This window comes from Nycticebus coucang, chromosome 1 (assembly GCF_027406575.1).
Source record: "Nycticebus coucang isolate mNycCou1 chromosome 1, mNycCou1.pri, whole genome shotgun sequence".
Taxonomy (NCBI): domain Eukaryota; kingdom Metazoa; phylum Chordata; class Mammalia; order Primates; family Lorisidae; genus Nycticebus; species Nycticebus coucang.
In genome coordinates, this window is record NC_069780.1 from 165,962,777 (window position 1) to 165,980,086 (window position 17,310).

A 17,310-nucleotide genomic window follows, 5' to 3' on the forward strand; every position below is an offset into this window, starting at 1 on the left:
TTTAACACCTAAAACAGGACAAGCACCATGATGATGTTATAGATATAAAGATGAAGACAAGACTGCCTCCTGTTCTCACAGTGCTGATGGTTAAGTATGGCTGACAGATATAGGAACAAATTATTTTATCAAGAGATATAAGTAATATACTGTAGAAATGCTATGAAACACAGAGGTAAGAGAAGCTTTCACAAGAAGACCACCCTTTGTTTCTCTTTCTCCTTACAAAAAGATTTGTGGTCTTTGAGCTAACATTTTGAAAAGGAATGTCTAAAGAAGAAAAGTGGGAACACTACACAAATATACAAATATGCCAAAAAATGTCCACACACATTTTAAGAAAGGAAAAAAGAATTAAAATTGTAATACTCAAGTCACATTTGACTTTCACAATTACAGAAGATACAAGATATCATATACGAGATAACAAATGTTATCAGTATATACTGAGTATTACAAATTTTTTTTTTTTTTGAGACAGAGTCTTACTTTGTCCCCCTTGGTAGAGTACCATGGCATCACAGCTCACAGCAACCTCAAACTCTTAGGCTTAAGCAATTCTCTTGCCTCAGACTCTCAAGTAGCTGGGACTACAGGCGCCCGCTACAATGCCTGGCCATTTTTTTGTTGTAGTTGTCATTGTTGCTTGTGGCAGGTGCGGGCTGGGTTCGAACCAGCCAGCCCAAATGTATGTGGCCAACGGCCTAGCCTCTGAGCTACAGGTACTGAACCGAGTATTAAGTTTTAATGTGGTTTTTCCTTTCTTAAAATGTGTATACATTTTTTTGGCATCCTCTGTATTTGTTCAGTTAGTATCAACGCTTTTTTCACCAGCAATATATTTTAAACCTATGAAGATCTCAGAATTTGAGATCTTTCCAACTGTTCTTCTTTTCATTAGGGAAAAAGTTAACACATTATGAGACCATCTACGTTCACAACGAACACCTATATTCACCAAGCTATGTAAAAATCTGCTTAAGGAGAGATAAAGAAGAAATTGAATACTAACAAAGAAAGGAAGAGACACATAAGGGAAAGAGAAAAGAGTGAAAACATTAGAAGCCTTAAATAAAAAGCACATGCCATATGTGTCTTGCAGAATAACTTGAAGGTAGGTTACACAATAAATTCAAATTCTTCTCAAAGGGTAAAGAATGAAACAACAGTAGTTTTTAGGGAAGTACATTTCAACTTTATCGTAGACTTAATAAACTATTCTGAAAACCTTGGGAAAAAATTTTTTAAATAGTGTAAGTAATAATATTAATAAATGCAGCTGTACCGAATTTAAACCCATGTAAAATTTCACCTTCGTCATCACCAAGGAAAAACTAAATTACACAGAGACTACACTCAGATAATCAATGTCTTTAGCTAGAATATGGGAACCCAGAATCAGATATAATGTCAACTAAAAGCAAGTTTTAAAGTAGTTTAAAGGGTTAACAGACAGCAGTGCTGAGAAGATTCAGTGATGTATTTCCTGCCTGGAATAAATTTCAAGGACGTTTTTATTGCACAAATAACAAATATCATAAATATCAATCTTAAAGATTAATATTTTAAAAGAAAACTATAGTTTTACTTTTGATAATTAGTGTTTTAGATGTTAGTCTAAAATAATAAGCATTTTTTAAAAAGTGCTCACATAAAAACAATTATGTTTTCATCTGAACAAGACTGAAGAACTGAGAAGACAAGGGACCCAACTACATTAATTCTAACAAAAAGAGATCTTGCATTTCAAAATTATATCACAGCTACTGAATTTCTCAGGAGAGGTAAGTGTATATAATATTATTTTAATAAATTAATTAATGTTGCTAATTTCATGTTTTTGCATACTGAAAAGTTTTTCTTTTCTGCCAAAGGGCAAATATATATACAAAAGGGAACTTGAAAGGAGTTTAGTATATTCTTATTAAATGATACACTGAAACAAGGTCTTCTCCCCTCCCCCCCACCCAGACAGAGTCTTACTCTGTAGCCCTAGGTAGAGTACTGTGCCATCGGAGCTTACAACAACCTCAAATTTCTGGGTTCAAGTGATCTCTTGCTTCAGCCACCCAAGTAGATGGGACTCCGGGCATCCACAATGCTTCACTTGGCTAGTTTTTCTATTTTTAGTAGAGATGGAATCTCACTCTATCTCAGGCTGGTCTTCAACTCCTCAGCTTGGATGATCCACCAGCCTTGGCCTCCCAGAGGCCAAGACACCATGGGCTAAAATTTGAGCCATGCTGCCTGGCCCATAATAAGGTATTTTTTAAAAAAACTATAATCAAATAAAGATCAGCTGTAATTGACCAAAACATTTTAGAATTATTTTTTTTAAGGCACAAAAGAAAAACAGTCTCACTGCTTTACAACCAATCCTACCCTTTTCATCAAAAACTGTATTACAAATTTTGAAGACGCTAGATGGTAGAATGCAAAGAATAGAGATTTTAGCATCAGACATATCTGGATCGGAATTCTATCTCTAACACTTGCTAGATTTGACACCATGGGCAAGTCTCTCAAATATGATAAACGCCTCAATTTCTTCTGTAAAATGAAAACACTATCACTAACTTCACTGGGTAGACAGAAGGTTCAAAAACAAGATAAACAGTGTAATAGCTAAGGATGATGAGTAAAACATCAACTCTGAAGTTCTTTGTCCACTTTCTTCAATTAGTACATACTAGTTGTCTGACTGGGCTAGTCAATCACTCTATACCTCAGTTTCTTCATACAATCAACCTTATACTATACCCTGAGGAATTTTAAACATTCATACAAAAAAATTCCCTACACAGTTTCTGGCACATGGAAACATTCAATAATATTACATAGCACTCAAGAGAGTTCCTGACACACACAAGAGAGCTTACTAAATCTTACTTTCCTAAGCTAAGTTTCAGATGACTTTTTACTGTATCTAAAAAAAAATTCACCACAGAAAATAAAGATTTGCCATAAAGGATATGAAAAAGTCTATGTCAAACTCTCTGAAAGTATTCACAAAAGGAATTCCCATAAAGTTGTATGCAATGGCAACAGTGCTTATACTAAGTGTACAAATTCCCAAACTGATGACTCTGAAAGGATAAATATGTTTTGGCTATATAAATACCGGAATTTTAAAAAAATGATCACTCATATTAATTTACAGATAACATCTACTATACTACAATTGGTCACATACATTTCTTTTTTTTTTTTTTTTTTTGTAGAGACAGAGTCTCACTTTATGGCCCTCGGTAGAGTGCTGTGGCCTCACACAGCTCACAGCAACCTCCAACTCCTGGGCTTAAGCGATTCCCTTGCCTCAGCCTCCCGAGCAGCTGGGACTACAGGCGCCCGCTACAACGCCCGGCTATTTTTTGGTTGTAGTTTGGCTGGGGCCGGGTCCGAACCCGCCACCCTCGGTATATGGGGCTGGCACCTTACCGACTGAGCCACAGGCGCCACCCTGGTCACATACATTTCAATGGATAAAATCACTCATTAAAGCTGACTTTTTTCTTTCTAAAAATAGATGCTTTGATGAACAATTTCAACTCAATATAAAAACTTAAGTAAAAAAATTTCCAGACAGCTTATAAACATAATAGAGATTCGTTGGCTTTAAAACTATTATTTATACAAGACACAAAGCCTAAATTCTATTCCAGCTTCTCTGAAGTATACAATTTTCCTATAAGTACTGAATCAACATAGCAACCAAAAAGTAATGTTAAAATTTTACTAAAACTAGACAGAAACACGAAAACTGAATATTTAGAACAAATGTAAATCAAACTGATCATTTACTAATTATAAGGCCATGGACAATTGTCTAAACCTTTCGAGTCTGTTTTTTCATCCTGTAAATTGTAGAAAATAACTGTTTCTACTCTCTGCACGTGCTAGAATTAAATGAGATAATATTATGGGGGGACAATGCCATATGCTTCATATGATACCCAGCTAACATAGGCCCTCAAAATCTTATGGGCTAAAATCTCAGCTGGAATGCTACATCAAGAAATAATCTCTCCTAATTTAATCACTTTAGGAATAGAACGGAATATGCATTAAACAATGCAACCTGACAAAACTCAGTTCATCAAAACTGACTCCAGTCTACAGCAAAATATAATTACACAAAGACAAGTACCTAAAATCACTTCTATTACTTAACTTACTTGGGCAAAATACTTTGAGCACATAAATACCATTTAAAATTACAATGATGGCCTTAAGAGACATGGTTTCTTAAACTGCTTTTAAATGAACTACGAACACGAAAACTCCACCCTAGTAATTTAAAAAAATAAAAAATAAAAAATAAATCTTAGAAGACATTATATATTTTTTACTGCCAATATAGTTTAATTTCCTTACATTCCTCAGTAGGGACATATGTAAATAAATCAATCATTCAAACCCATACATATAAGGTCAGGATTTTTAATGTAAAAGTATTATTTTCATACTAGGAAAATACACAAAATATAGGTGTCATTTCTCAAAAAGATTATCTTGAACACAGACAACTGAAAAAGTCAAAAATAGTTTCAGTGTCAGCACTGAGCAATACCTAGCTTCCAGACCAGAGCTTCGTACATTTCTTAATGCAACATAATCTATTAAAAAACTTTTATCAGAGAATCCCTTATTTTCCCACTGACTCACGACATGAATCTATACAAATTACATGGTCTCTTAAGTGTCAAGGATTTCATAAAAAATGGAAATCATGCTGATCACTTCTCCCACAGGGATGTGAGAATAAATATAAATGGGCTCAGGTGACTTTGAAGAATGACCAATTTAATAATATAAGGAATTATTACAAATGACAACTGCTGCAAACAGGCAAAACTTTGCTTAAGGGCGGCGCCTGTGGCTCAGTCCATAGGGCGCCAGCCCCATATACCGAGGGTGGCGGGTTCAAACCCGGCCCCGGCCAAACTGCAACCAAAAAAAAAATAGCCAGGCGTTGTGGCGGGCACCTGTAGTCCCAGCTACTCGGGAGGCTGAGGCAAGAGAATCGCTTAAGCCCAGGAGTTGGAGGTTGCTGTGAGCTGTGTGAGGCCACGGCACTCTACCGAGGGCCATAAAGTGAGACTCTGTCTCTACAAAAAAAAAAATATATAAAAAAAAAAAAAAAAAAAAAACTTTGCTTAAGAAGCACATTTTAGAATAATTTTTAAAGGCTATATAAGATCAGAAATTACCAAAGCTAACTTAGTAAGCTCAGGATATTAAAAGTAAGCATCTAAAACTAAACAGTTAATTATCAGACTTCTAAAAAGGTTCCTAGTAATTTCCTGACAGCAAATAAAGGTGACAGTGTTAAACATTTTTCTAAAAGGAATTTTTATTTATCTTAGACCTCTTAATCACTTCACATAAAACTGAAATATTAATTTAAAAATTTAGAATTACTTACAAGTTATGCTTCTTCTAATAAGCAACAGGAAGGTTAATGAAATTATCTATAACTTGAACTCTTAGTTTTTATTTACTATTATTAATGCATCTTATTTTGAGAAAGTAAAAATACCACAGTAAGTTATGTCAAAAATCAACAGATGGGTTCAAATTGTTTCTATGACAGTTTGATAATGGATTGGTATTAAAAAATTAAATATAAAATTAGTTTAGGAAGCCTTAGAAAATACACGTTTGATTTGGGTAGTGTGTATCCAAATTAAAAAAAAATTTCATGTTAGAATTGGTACAGCATTGCTCATAATATTTTTGAAATTTAATAATGATCACTATGCAGAACCCAAAGTTAAGTTTACTACCACAGTAAAAACTTTCACTTTTCAACCCTAAAGAGACTCTGAAATAGACACTCTGTCTTTCTTCAATTACTGTATAACCTTTTTCTTACAGGCAAACAGTATTAAAATGACCCCTAGCACAGGTTCAAATGATCTCCAATAACTTAGTAAACAAATAAGAGAATAGCTTCAAAACGGAAGCATCCTAAATACACTGAAAATATTTTAGTTCTCAAAACACTAAGTATTTAGTGTTCAAGTTTGATTTACTAGACTTTCCTTATTTACTTTAAATCTATTTTCAGGTAATGTAAGTTATTGGTTACTACAGAGCCAAGAAAAACAATAAAACACATTGTTGAAATTTCCTTTAGGTATATTATAAAATATTTCTCCAAATAATATTACCTTCTTTCACTGAATTTTTTTTTTTTAATGGAGAAAGATTAGGCACTCACTGGTTAATATCCCAACCAATAAGTAGAACCAACTATAAGCTTTAGGGAACAAATTATTTTCTCCAACTTAGTTATCAAAAATTTAAAGTTCAAGTTTAGGTTTTGAGTTTCACATAATGTTTAAACATTAAACAATCAATTTAACTGGTTTGGACTAAACAAAAAATAATTTTAAATCTACATTAAAGCAATGTTTATGCTAGTTTAAATAAAATTAAACTATCACACAACCTATATTACTTACAAATTATAAAATATGTACAATTTGGAAAGTAAGTTGAGAAGAACTAATTCATTGCAATTTAATTGCAAAGTCTCCAGAAAAAAATAAATCACCTAAACTAATACCTAACACTTTGATTCAAACATCTGCATAAGAAGGCACTCATAAGCTTCAAAAATAAGTAGCATCTGTTGATGAAAACTAAGCAAACAGAATTCATCTTTCCATTATCTGAATATGTTCATCACCTGACATATGTCTTAGTATTTTAACTGAATAAAAGTTGTAAAGACAATCACAGGAACGTATTAAGGCCTTTTAAACATTTATAATGAAACCCTTACCATCACCACCACCCCCCCAAAAAAAAACAAACCCTCTGCTTTCTGAGAATGCAAAGTGTTTCTCCTACTTTCCCTCCCTGCCATGCCCCCCACTTAAACACCCCCCCACCCTCTGGAGGCCTGAGGCCCCGTAGCAAACAGTGTCTAACAGGAGCAGGCAGCACAAAGACAGGAATGGGAGATTAGTGGGAGGGAGGGAGGCCGGGATTGGGGCTCAGCAGGAGCTTCAGGCTTTTTAAAATTCAAACTGCTCCCTGACCAATACAAATCACGGACACGCTACTGACTACTACACGGATTTATAGCATTAAAAACATGCCTAGTACGTGACAGCTATATTAACTTCACTCTTTTTAAAATTTATCCGTACGTTTGCAGGAAATGTGGAACAATTTTGCTTAACTCAAAAATAACCTCCACAAAGTAACTGATGCTACAGTGACAATAATTTAATAGGACAGAAAATTTGAACCAATGTAACACCCACTAGTAAAACAAGGGACTTTGTTGAGCAGTATTGCTTCATTTTAACCAATGAAAGTATTCCTTCAGCGAATATGAAACAAAGTATCAAAATTGTCTAACCCAGGGACATTTATTTTTCTATGCAATTTTTATTATTGAGGACTTTTAAATTGTTGTTTCCCCCTCATACCAACCTACCAACCTACATTACCAACGCCTCCATAAACAAGCTCTAAACTTACTCGTGAACTAGAACTTATCAAGATAGGACTGATATTTTTCTCCAGCATTTACAGATACATTTGACCTATTAAAATGACACCTCTCTCATTACACAGTCAAACATCGTGGCACAGCCAATGACAATCCTGGGACCTCAGTAAGATCTGCCCTGACTTGGTAGGATGGCACCTTCTACATTTTTTTTTAACCTCCCAAGGATTTTAAGTATAACTTCATTTTTATCTTTTTAAAGAAAACTGCAATACGGTTTTACCCGTATTTCAGCACAATTCTCAGAACATTAAAAATCCTTTGTATGCTTGTACAAGTTTTGGTCAGGAAGTACCTGAGTGTTTTATGTATAGTCGTTAAAAACTGCCCTTATATAACGCATACAAATATAAAGTGGCAGAGCAAACCTGTCAAGTACTTTATACTTGAATAAAAAGTCCATGTGTAACACACGCATACAACATGAAAGCTCTTGCGGGAGGGGAGGGAGTGGAGTGTCTACCACAGTACAGTTTTCTATATTAAATATTCATATGAACGATTTAATTATTTGAAAAAGAAAATGAGTCTTTATCAACTTTCCAACGTCCAAACAAGTTTTACAAAGAGAAAGAATTACCACTGGATCCGTGTCTGAGTATTTACATTTGTCTCACTAACTGAAACTACTTCCTCCCTTCATGGGGTCACCGGGGGAAGAAGGGAGGTTGTTTGTTTCACTGGGACGTTCCCCACTCCCGGACCGGGAAAGTTGTAAATATGGGGACGACCAGGGCACATTTGCTGTTAGCTGTATTGTTTCCGCCTCCTCACTAGCTACGGCTCCTCTCCCGGGCGAGGCCTGTCACCGACCAGCAGTCGCTCCGCTCAGCCTGGAGCTCTCCTAATCCCCGAGCTCAAGTAGATTCCGCTGGCCCGCGGCCTGCACTCTCCGCCGGGCCTACGCCTCCCCGGCCGCCCGGCAGGAGCCCAGTCCCCGCCACCGGAGCCAGCCGGGAGAGGGTACAAAACCACCGCCACCCAGGGCGGCTGCCACCAGAGAGGACCGAACTCCAGACTCTCCCGTGGAAGAGACCTGGGGCCGCTAAGGAAACGGCGGGGAGGGGAGCGAGGAGGAGAGACGCTGAGGACCTGGCGCCGCCGCCACCGCCGCCGAAATAAAGAGCAGGAATTTACCTGGGCGAATCGGCGTCTGAATCCAAGGGGAGGCCGAGGCCGCTGTGGCGAGAGACTATAATCCGGGCCGGGAGGGGGGGTGGCTACTGCTCCTCTTCCGTCTCCTCAGTGCGGGGAACATGTAGAGCCGGGGGGAGACCAGCCGAGAAGACAAATCGCTGCTTCTTCTTCTTCCTCCTCCTCCTTCTCCCACATAGAAACACTCACAAACACCCGACCCGGGGGCCCGAGCTACCGGGGGGGCATCGCCGCAGGCCCGGGAACCAATCCTCCTGCCGGCGGGGGCGTCCCTCCCTGCGGCTTGGTGGTGTCGGGTGAGTCGGTACCGACGGAGGGAGGGGGGAGGGCGGGGGGAAGGAGCCCTGTGTGTGTCTCTCTCTCGTTCCGTCTCTCCCTCTCAGAACAAAATGCCGACCGGAAGTGCAGCTGCAGGAATGACTCCCTCCGCCGGCGCCAAACACTAACAACCACCCCCTCTTCCCCACTCCACTTCCGCCACCGCCGCAGCCGCCGCCGCCGCCGCTGCCGCTTGGGCTAGTGTCCTCTGCCGCGCCGCGCCGTGCCGTACTGGGCCTGGCCGGGGCCAGCAGTCCGGCGGCGGCGGTTCTTCTCCACGCCCTGTTCCTCCTCACGGCGCTGCGGGTGTCGCCTGTAGTGTGGATCCTGGAGAGTGGCGTCTACGCTGCGGAACGGGCAGGCCGGTTCTCCCCGGTCTTTATTCTTCTGGAGGCCCACAGGAGCGGGGCCCGAGTTCGGTGGTGGTCGTGCGCGCTGGGGGCGCTCAGGCCCGGAGGGGCGAGCAGGCCGCAGACAGCGGCGGCTGGAGACCGCGCTGGTTGCCCAGCTGGTCTTTAGCTTTAAGGAGCCGAGCTCGGGGCAGCCGAGTAGAAGACAGCTGCGATTCGACGGCGACGGTGCATTTTTTAAATGGTGCCCCTGCAGCCGGATGGATGGATATATCGTTTGCTTTCTCTCTTTTTGAGAGGCTGGACTTTACAGCCCGTCTGTGCGTTATTTCTGCGGAGTAAGAACGCAACCTTTGGCGGTGAAGACGACTCCCGGCGGGATTGAATTGGAATCGTGTTTGTTTTGCATTTCTTCCTGGAGATATGCGGTCTCTGCTGATCTTGCTTTTTGTTGGCTGTTGTTTGGGCTCTTCCCTAACCGTCGGGATCGAGGCCTGTAGGCGACGCTGTGCAAAGCGAGGTGCGGCGGCCGCGGCTCCTGGCGCCCCCTCTGGGTGTGGGTGGAGCCGAGAGCTCGGCGACCGCGGCCGGCCTTACCCTGGCCGGCGGCTGGCTGTACCGAGGGAGACTGCGGGCCGGAGCCGGCAGATTTCAAACATCGTCTCCTCTTTGTATTTGAAACACTGAAGCGCTGGACACGGCTGGAGTACAAAATGTGATTTTGCGTACAAAACCAAGCTTGTTGTAGTTGTACTGTTAAACAAGAAGTAACTTCGTCGGTCCACAGTTCTCTTTTAAATTTGTGTAAATTAAAAGGGGGCTTTTCTTCAGGTAAAAAGTGCAGTAGGTAAGCGGTTTTTACTCAAACGGGACGAAGTTTGTGTTATGTTTTATTTACTGAATTCAGTTAACGTTAATTGAATTGTGTATTTGTATATGTACCGGTGCGCTACAATTAAGTGCGGAAACCAGGCTATGGGTTATTGCTTTTGCCTCAGAAATCACTTGAGTGACCAAGATGTTGTCCCTCCTTTGCAGGAGACCCTGTAGTGGCCTCCCATGATCAGGACAGTAAAAGCCAAAGCCTTGACCGCGGTCTAACGGCCCTGCGCACAATTGGGCATCACGGGGTCAGGGTGGGAGGCAGGACCTGCCCTGACATCTAAAAGTAGGACTACTGTGTCCTCGCTATTCCTTCTATTAAGCTCTTTTCCCACGACTCCACGGGGCTCCTTCACCTTCAAGGTTTTGGTCAAGTGTCACCTCGGTACTTCCGCGGCCACTTTTTAAACGGCACGTTTCCGGGCCCCCTTCTCATTCTATCCTTTGGTCGGTTATAACCCTTTGCCCAGTAGAATTTAAGCTCCAGGAGGACAAGAGGTTTTGTTTTGGTTTTAGCTGGTGTTACGTCCAGCGCCTAGAATAATGTCACACGGTAGATTCTTATTTGGATAACGAATGAATGACAGTTACAAAGGCTTTGACACCCCCCGTTTCTGTACTCTATCCTTTAATATGTATTTTATGCATACTTAGCATATATGCTACAGCAACTTTATGAAAGATTGTGAAAAAAGATCTAGGGGAAAATGCAAGTTTATTACAGAATTCGGGCAAAAGAGTTTACTTCTAAACATTTGAAAACTCTTCACAACACTAGAAATCCACATACTAGACATAATTTGTTTATAGGCTTCTGTAAGTGAGCTTGCTCCGGGACAGCATCATCTGATCTTATCCATACTGGGCCAATTAGCTTTACTCTCCTGAGTCTCAACGACTGCATTCTTTACCCTGTCTGCTCTCTTTCTTGCAAAATACATGCCATTTGCACTAAATTAAAGTCTGTGAGCATTTGATTGGCTTAGTCCAAATCAGGCACGACTGGAAAAGTTCATTCAGCAAGTTTTACTAGGCACAAAATGTGTACCGGGTACGAAATGTATACCAGGCACAGTGATTCAAATAATGTGTGTTTCTGAGGGTAGGAGACCTTATATAAAGGAGCACATGTGGCTACTTTGGTTGTTCCTCAATTATGCTGCCAAGCAAAGCAAATTGTAGTCAGATTTATTTTTCTTCTGAAAAGGTTCAGTGAAAGCTGATGTCACTAGATGTGGATATTTTAATTCACTATGTAGTTTGCTGTTTATTTACATCTACTTTCCTTGTAATAGCACTACCTATACCAATAAATTAATTGAACGTGATTTTTGAAAACTATAAAACAAATGTGAGAAATTTTATTTTCTAGTGGCTGGAAAAGTAGGCCTTTTAAATAAAATATACCAGTAAAGTGGAAGGTATGCAGTGAGACTTTGGCTATGACATTATTACAGATTTTCATATGTCATGTATTGAATTTTTAGACAAGACACTCTTGTTAGCTATTTTATAACTATTAATAGAGTTAATTAAACATTACTGAGTATATCCAAGTCTGTTCATTATAAGTCTGCCCATTAATCTTAAAAACAGTTTTAAGTGATACAGGTGGCTCAAAATGTTTTTCACTGGTTTTCAAAATACCAGTATTTCAATTTGCTTATAGAAGCACAATTATCTTCCTATATACTTTCTTAATTTAAATGTTAAACCAGTAATTTTGTATGTCCTGGTAACTGCAGCTGATACAATCAATCTGTGGTGGAAAGTCTGGGCATTATTGTAGCATTTATTAATCATTTAAAATTTTAATAATTTTTAAATACTTACTAAGAACTTACTAGGTGCTAATTAACTTTATGCTAGGCACTTCACACACAAAGAATGAAAACAGGCAAAGTCCCTCCCTTTGAGGGCTTTAAACTTGCACCTAATTAATTTTTTTCCAGATTATACAATTAAAGAAATTATTTCAATGCATAAGAATATTCTCCATTAAATCAATTAGTGTTTTGCTTGTCTAAATTTGAGTATCCAAGTTGAGATCTTAAATAGAATCTGTTAATCTATAGTAGTGTTTTCTTGATTTGTTTGGTTTTTTGCTTATTTTCCACTAACACCATTCATTTTGACCTTACATTTCAAAATCTTTTATGTCCAAAATCAGTTGACTCATGGTGGCCTTATGTTTCATTGTTACATCCTTGACTTGTCCATTTTAGTTTGGAGGATAGCACAATAAACCTTTAATCTGACCTTCCTTTAAGGACTGAATGCATGACTCAGTTTTCTTGCCTGGGATATCCCTGGATATTCCCATTTGTATTCTTAATCAATGAAATGGATTTTAAGTATTAACTATCTGCATTTAATGTCATCATCAGAATTTGGTACAACTGAAAAATTAAGAATTGTTATTATTAAAGAATGTTTATCTTCAAGATAAATACAACTTACTATAAAATGACAGAAATGAAAACTTTGAAAAATCATTTTCTTCTCAGTTTTTTATGCCTGCCACTTTATCTTTTGTTAGTGATAAAATTGTCTCCTGTAGGAACAAATTTTTCAAAAGTAGGAAAAATGGGCTGGGTGAGGTTGCTCACGCCTGTAATCCTAGCACTCTGAGAGGCCAAGACAGGTGAATTGCTTGAGCTCATGGGTTAGAGACCAGCTTGAGCAAAAGCAAGACCTGTCTACTAAAAATAGAGAAACTGAGGCAGGAGGATCGCTTGTGCCCAAGAGTTGGAGGTTACTGTGAACTATGACACATGGCACTCTACCCAGGGCAACAGCTTGAGACTCTGTCTCAAAAAAATAAATATATAAAAGTAGGAAAAATGAAGTAAACAGTAGTCTATGTATGTTTTGTAGGTTATTTTAGACTCTACCAAAATTATTTCACATTTAGGATAATTAAATTACTTTTAGGGCAATTTAAGAAACTTTGATGAAGAGTTAATTAAGGATGTGGATTTTGAGGGCAGAGCTACAAAAATTATCAGATGACTTAACATTCTAAATACGTTCTTACTTCAAGTTTCCAAAGGAAATACCATACTCAAATTTGTGGTAGTATTTATGAAGCCTATTCCAATGTATTTTATCCATTTTTGTTAAGATTATAAAAGTAATGCTTTTTCCATGGAAGCATCTATTCATCTTGGCCTATTCTCACCCTTTAAGAGTCAGGCTTATCCTTCCCTTAATTCTTCTCACCTATAATTATGAATTTTCTCTTAAGTTTGTAAATTTTATTATCCATGTCATTCATTTCTTGTGGTTTTTTTTTTTTTTTTTGGCCGGGGCTGGGTTTGAACCCGCCACCTCCGGCATATGGGACCTGCGCCCTACTCCTTGAGCCACAGGCGCCACCCCATGTCATTCATTTATAAATCAAAGTGACCAGTTACATGTTATACTACAAGTTTCACTGTGCAACGCATTGAAAGGGCCCTCAAAAATTGCATTTTTTTAGGTAGGATTTCAATATAAAGTTTTTTAAGATCAAAAATCTTCATGAAAGTCTAATTTTCCCAATCCTGCATAAATTCTGGATGTGAATCAAAGAGTTAAATAAACTATGCAAGTATTTTAATAGAGAACTAATCTAGAGAAACACTGGTTTAAAGATAATTTTATTTATGAAGAAAGAATACGAAAATCAAAGAAGAAGAAATGGAGACATTAAAAAAAAAAAGAATACGAAAATCTATTGAAATATCTAAAGTAGGTATGAAGGGAAGGTTGTGATCCTCATTTCAGGTATTCTCTTTAGTAGGTTAGCTTGGAGTGAAAGCACCTGCTTTAGACCAATGTTTGAAACCATGAGTTATGGTACCTTAATGGGTCATGAAATCTATTGGGTTGTGACTAGAATTTTTTGTTTTAAAAAAATTGAAAATCTAAGAATACATCACAGATAGTAATGTTATGTGTTTTTATATAAATGTTTGTTCGTGTGTATGTTATGTGCAAGGTTACCTTATAAAATATGTTTCTTACTGTGGATTACAGGCAAAAGTTTTTTTTATTTTTTTTAAAGCTACAAATTATAGTTTTCCTTTTCTTCCCTCATTAAAAAATGGGAAAGAAAGGAACATTTAGAAATTCTGATTACCTATGAAATAATGAACTTTAGAGGAAACACTAGGATTTTAGAGGAGGTTTGATACTGGTCTCAGAAAGGCAATCTGAAGATAAAGGGTCGGAAATAAGTATGTTGTTAAAATTGTCAAATATGGTTAAAATTGTGAGGCAAGATTATTTTCCTATTGGGCCCACATTTGGTGTATTCAGATCTATTACTATTATTGATCTGTTGTAGCATATTTTCTACTCTAAAATGTCCAATGTAGCACAATAATAAATGCTAGGCAAAATATGTTTGTTTCTATTTATTCTCACCTTCTCTCAATCTCAAAACAAGTGTTCATTAATTAGTTGTAGGCGAGCAAAGCAAATTACCATCTTTCTCAGAGTAATTACCATAGAAAAAGTTATTGCTTAAGAATGATAGAAACTCCTCCCTCCCTTCCAAAAAATAACAAACTTTAAATAAGCTTTCTTTTTCCATTCAATGTAAGTAAGTAATAATTTCTTAAATAGTTAACTCTCATTTGTCATCCAATTCATTCTATAATATATATTTTAATAAATGTACTTAAAATTGTATACAGGATTTTAAAGAAGAAAACTTAGGAAGGAGGGAATCGTGTATAGAATTTAAAAGGGAGTCATTATAGTGTATAAATGGAATGACAAATATCTAATCAAAAAGAGAATAAGGATTATGTTATACTGAACCATTTTAATAAAATTTAAACATTTTATGACTGTTTCATTTTATTGGCCTTGGGTAGATTTCAGTATTATGGTGTTGACAGGTCTATTTAAGAGGATTAATAAAAATTTTGTGTTTCAAGCATGTGATGCCAGTGCCATTTCAATTATAGATAAGAAAGACCTAGTTGGTTAAAACCTTAGCTAAACGCAGATTTACTAGAGAATTAACATAGAATCTTCAACTCGATTATTGAACCATTCACCCCCAATTGCCATACATACCCTAGTGAACTAAGAAAAAAACCAGCAGAAGGAGCTAAGTCAGTCTTGAAAGGGAGAAATATAAAGGAAGACCACATGACTTCCTGTTTTGAATTTAACTGTGTGGCAGCTGTTAACATTTGAGTCTACCAAAAAGGCAAGCAAAAGAAGAGAAAGCCCACCAAGGTATCACACTTGAGTAAGATGACAATTATAACTTAAAATTACTTTGCAGGAAGGAAACTGAAGGAAAATTGTATACTTCTGTTTCAATTCAGGACAGCCCAGGGATGAGTATTTGGCATAAAAGAATTCTTTTAAAACCAGATGTTTAAAATTAAGTAAGTAAAACATGGAAACATTGAGACACTGATTTTCTTTCTACTATGGTGGTGAAACATGAGGATCAGAAGCAATGAAAAACTTAACCATTTAGCAGAAGAAATTCAAGTGGAAGTATAAAATGGAAATGTCTCAGTTGTATGACCTCAGATGGAAAACCATAGAAAACAGTACCTTCAAGTCATGAAGAATTGTGACGCACATGTAGTGGTAAATAAATATTGCTTAGTAATTTCACTTTTAAAGGTGAAATTAGGTTCTAACTAGGCATGTTTTAAAATTTTAAAGTTGGTACAAATAGGTAGGTTGGTCTTATGTTAAGTTTATATGCAGTTTAAGAAACAAGGGATAAAATTTAATATTACAGTGAAGTATTTAAAATAATAAGGTGATTTTTCCATTTAAGAATACAGAATAGAATGGTTTCCCTTGGCATAAAGCAGTACTTGTGTGCCAAAGTATTGTTTCCTATTGTTGTGTTTATAAACATAACAAAGTAATACTTGTTTTGTGAGAAATGTTTAAAGGAATATAGTAGCTAAAAGACAATTCTAAGAATCTTAGCATGCCTGGTAGAATGTGTGAATGTTGAATAATTAGATGTGATCTATTAACTATCTGAAATAAAACTATAAGAATTGGGTGTTAGCAAACAGCATCAAAATAAAAAATTCAAAGGTCCAAACATTTGTAGTTAAGCAATAAACTGAATTATGCTAGTCTAGCCTATTACTCACCGTAAGGTTTATGGAAACATACTGCCTGAGGCATAGGACAGTTGGTTCAGGCAAGTTTTAGCAATATGTACGTTTGCTCATGTACTTCTTAAGCACTTCGGTCTCCATGGGACATGGAGCATATCTTCATTATAAACGAGACAAAATTTTAAATCTTTTTGAAAGATTTAATTTCATTGATACGTGAACAGTTATAGAAATTCAGAATGCAACTGGTGATTCCAAAAACGGTACTTAGAAGCAAATCATTTAACACTTGAGTGCTAGAAGGTAGACTAAACTTGATGTGTCAGTCCTTTTATAATGGTATATTGATGTTATTGTATATATTGGCATCTGGTTCAAGTCAGTTAATCATGGCACTTATATTCAAGATGTAAAGTTCATCTGATATTAGTATTAGAGACATTTTCATGCTCCCCAAAATGCAACCAATATTACTACTTCTAATTATGTGCTTCCTTTACACATGAGTTGTGATGAATATGGGCTATTAGAATTATATAAACAGCCTGACCTTTTAAATAATATTTTTTAATTTGTTAAAGTTTCCACTCATGGAAAAATAGCTATTATGACCTTTTAAAAATTACATTAATAAAGTGGTATTAGCTTTACCATGAACCATTTCCTTATTGTTAAGCATGGTAATGGGTTAACTCATATCAAAGTCTAATAAAAACTATTAACTTTGTTACCAAAGTCAACATTTCAGAATCTCAACATACCTAGTATAGGTATTCCTGTATTAATCTGTTTTTATTTAATAATCTAAAATTCTGGCTATAACAAACTCAAAAACAAAAGCTTAGAAAATAGTTCAAAAAAAGAAAGAGAAAATAACTCATACCTCAACTTATTCCAGAGTAAGGAATGGTGACCAATTAGGACAGCATCAAAAAGTGACTTACAGCGAAGAAAATCAGGACATTTGAATAAAAATTTCTCT

At 37.2% G+C, this 17,310-nt stretch overlaps 1 protein-coding gene across 3 annotated transcripts in view; it reads right to left on the reverse strand.

Moving 5' to 3' along the window:
- The window catches only part of NIPBL (NIPBL cohesin loading factor), a 219,487-nt gene extending 202,946 nt beyond the window's left edge, over positions 1–16,541 (reverse strand). The window contains exon 1 of one of the 3 annotated variants that reach the window (XM_053592103.1): positions 8,666–16,541. The gene's annotated coding sequence lies outside the window, so the exon portion shown is untranslated. The remainder of the gene's footprint in view (positions 1–8,665) is intronic. The other 2 variants (XM_053592093.1, XM_053592111.1) reach the window with 2 other exon arrangements.
- Positions 16,542–17,310: the final 769 nt, after the last annotated feature.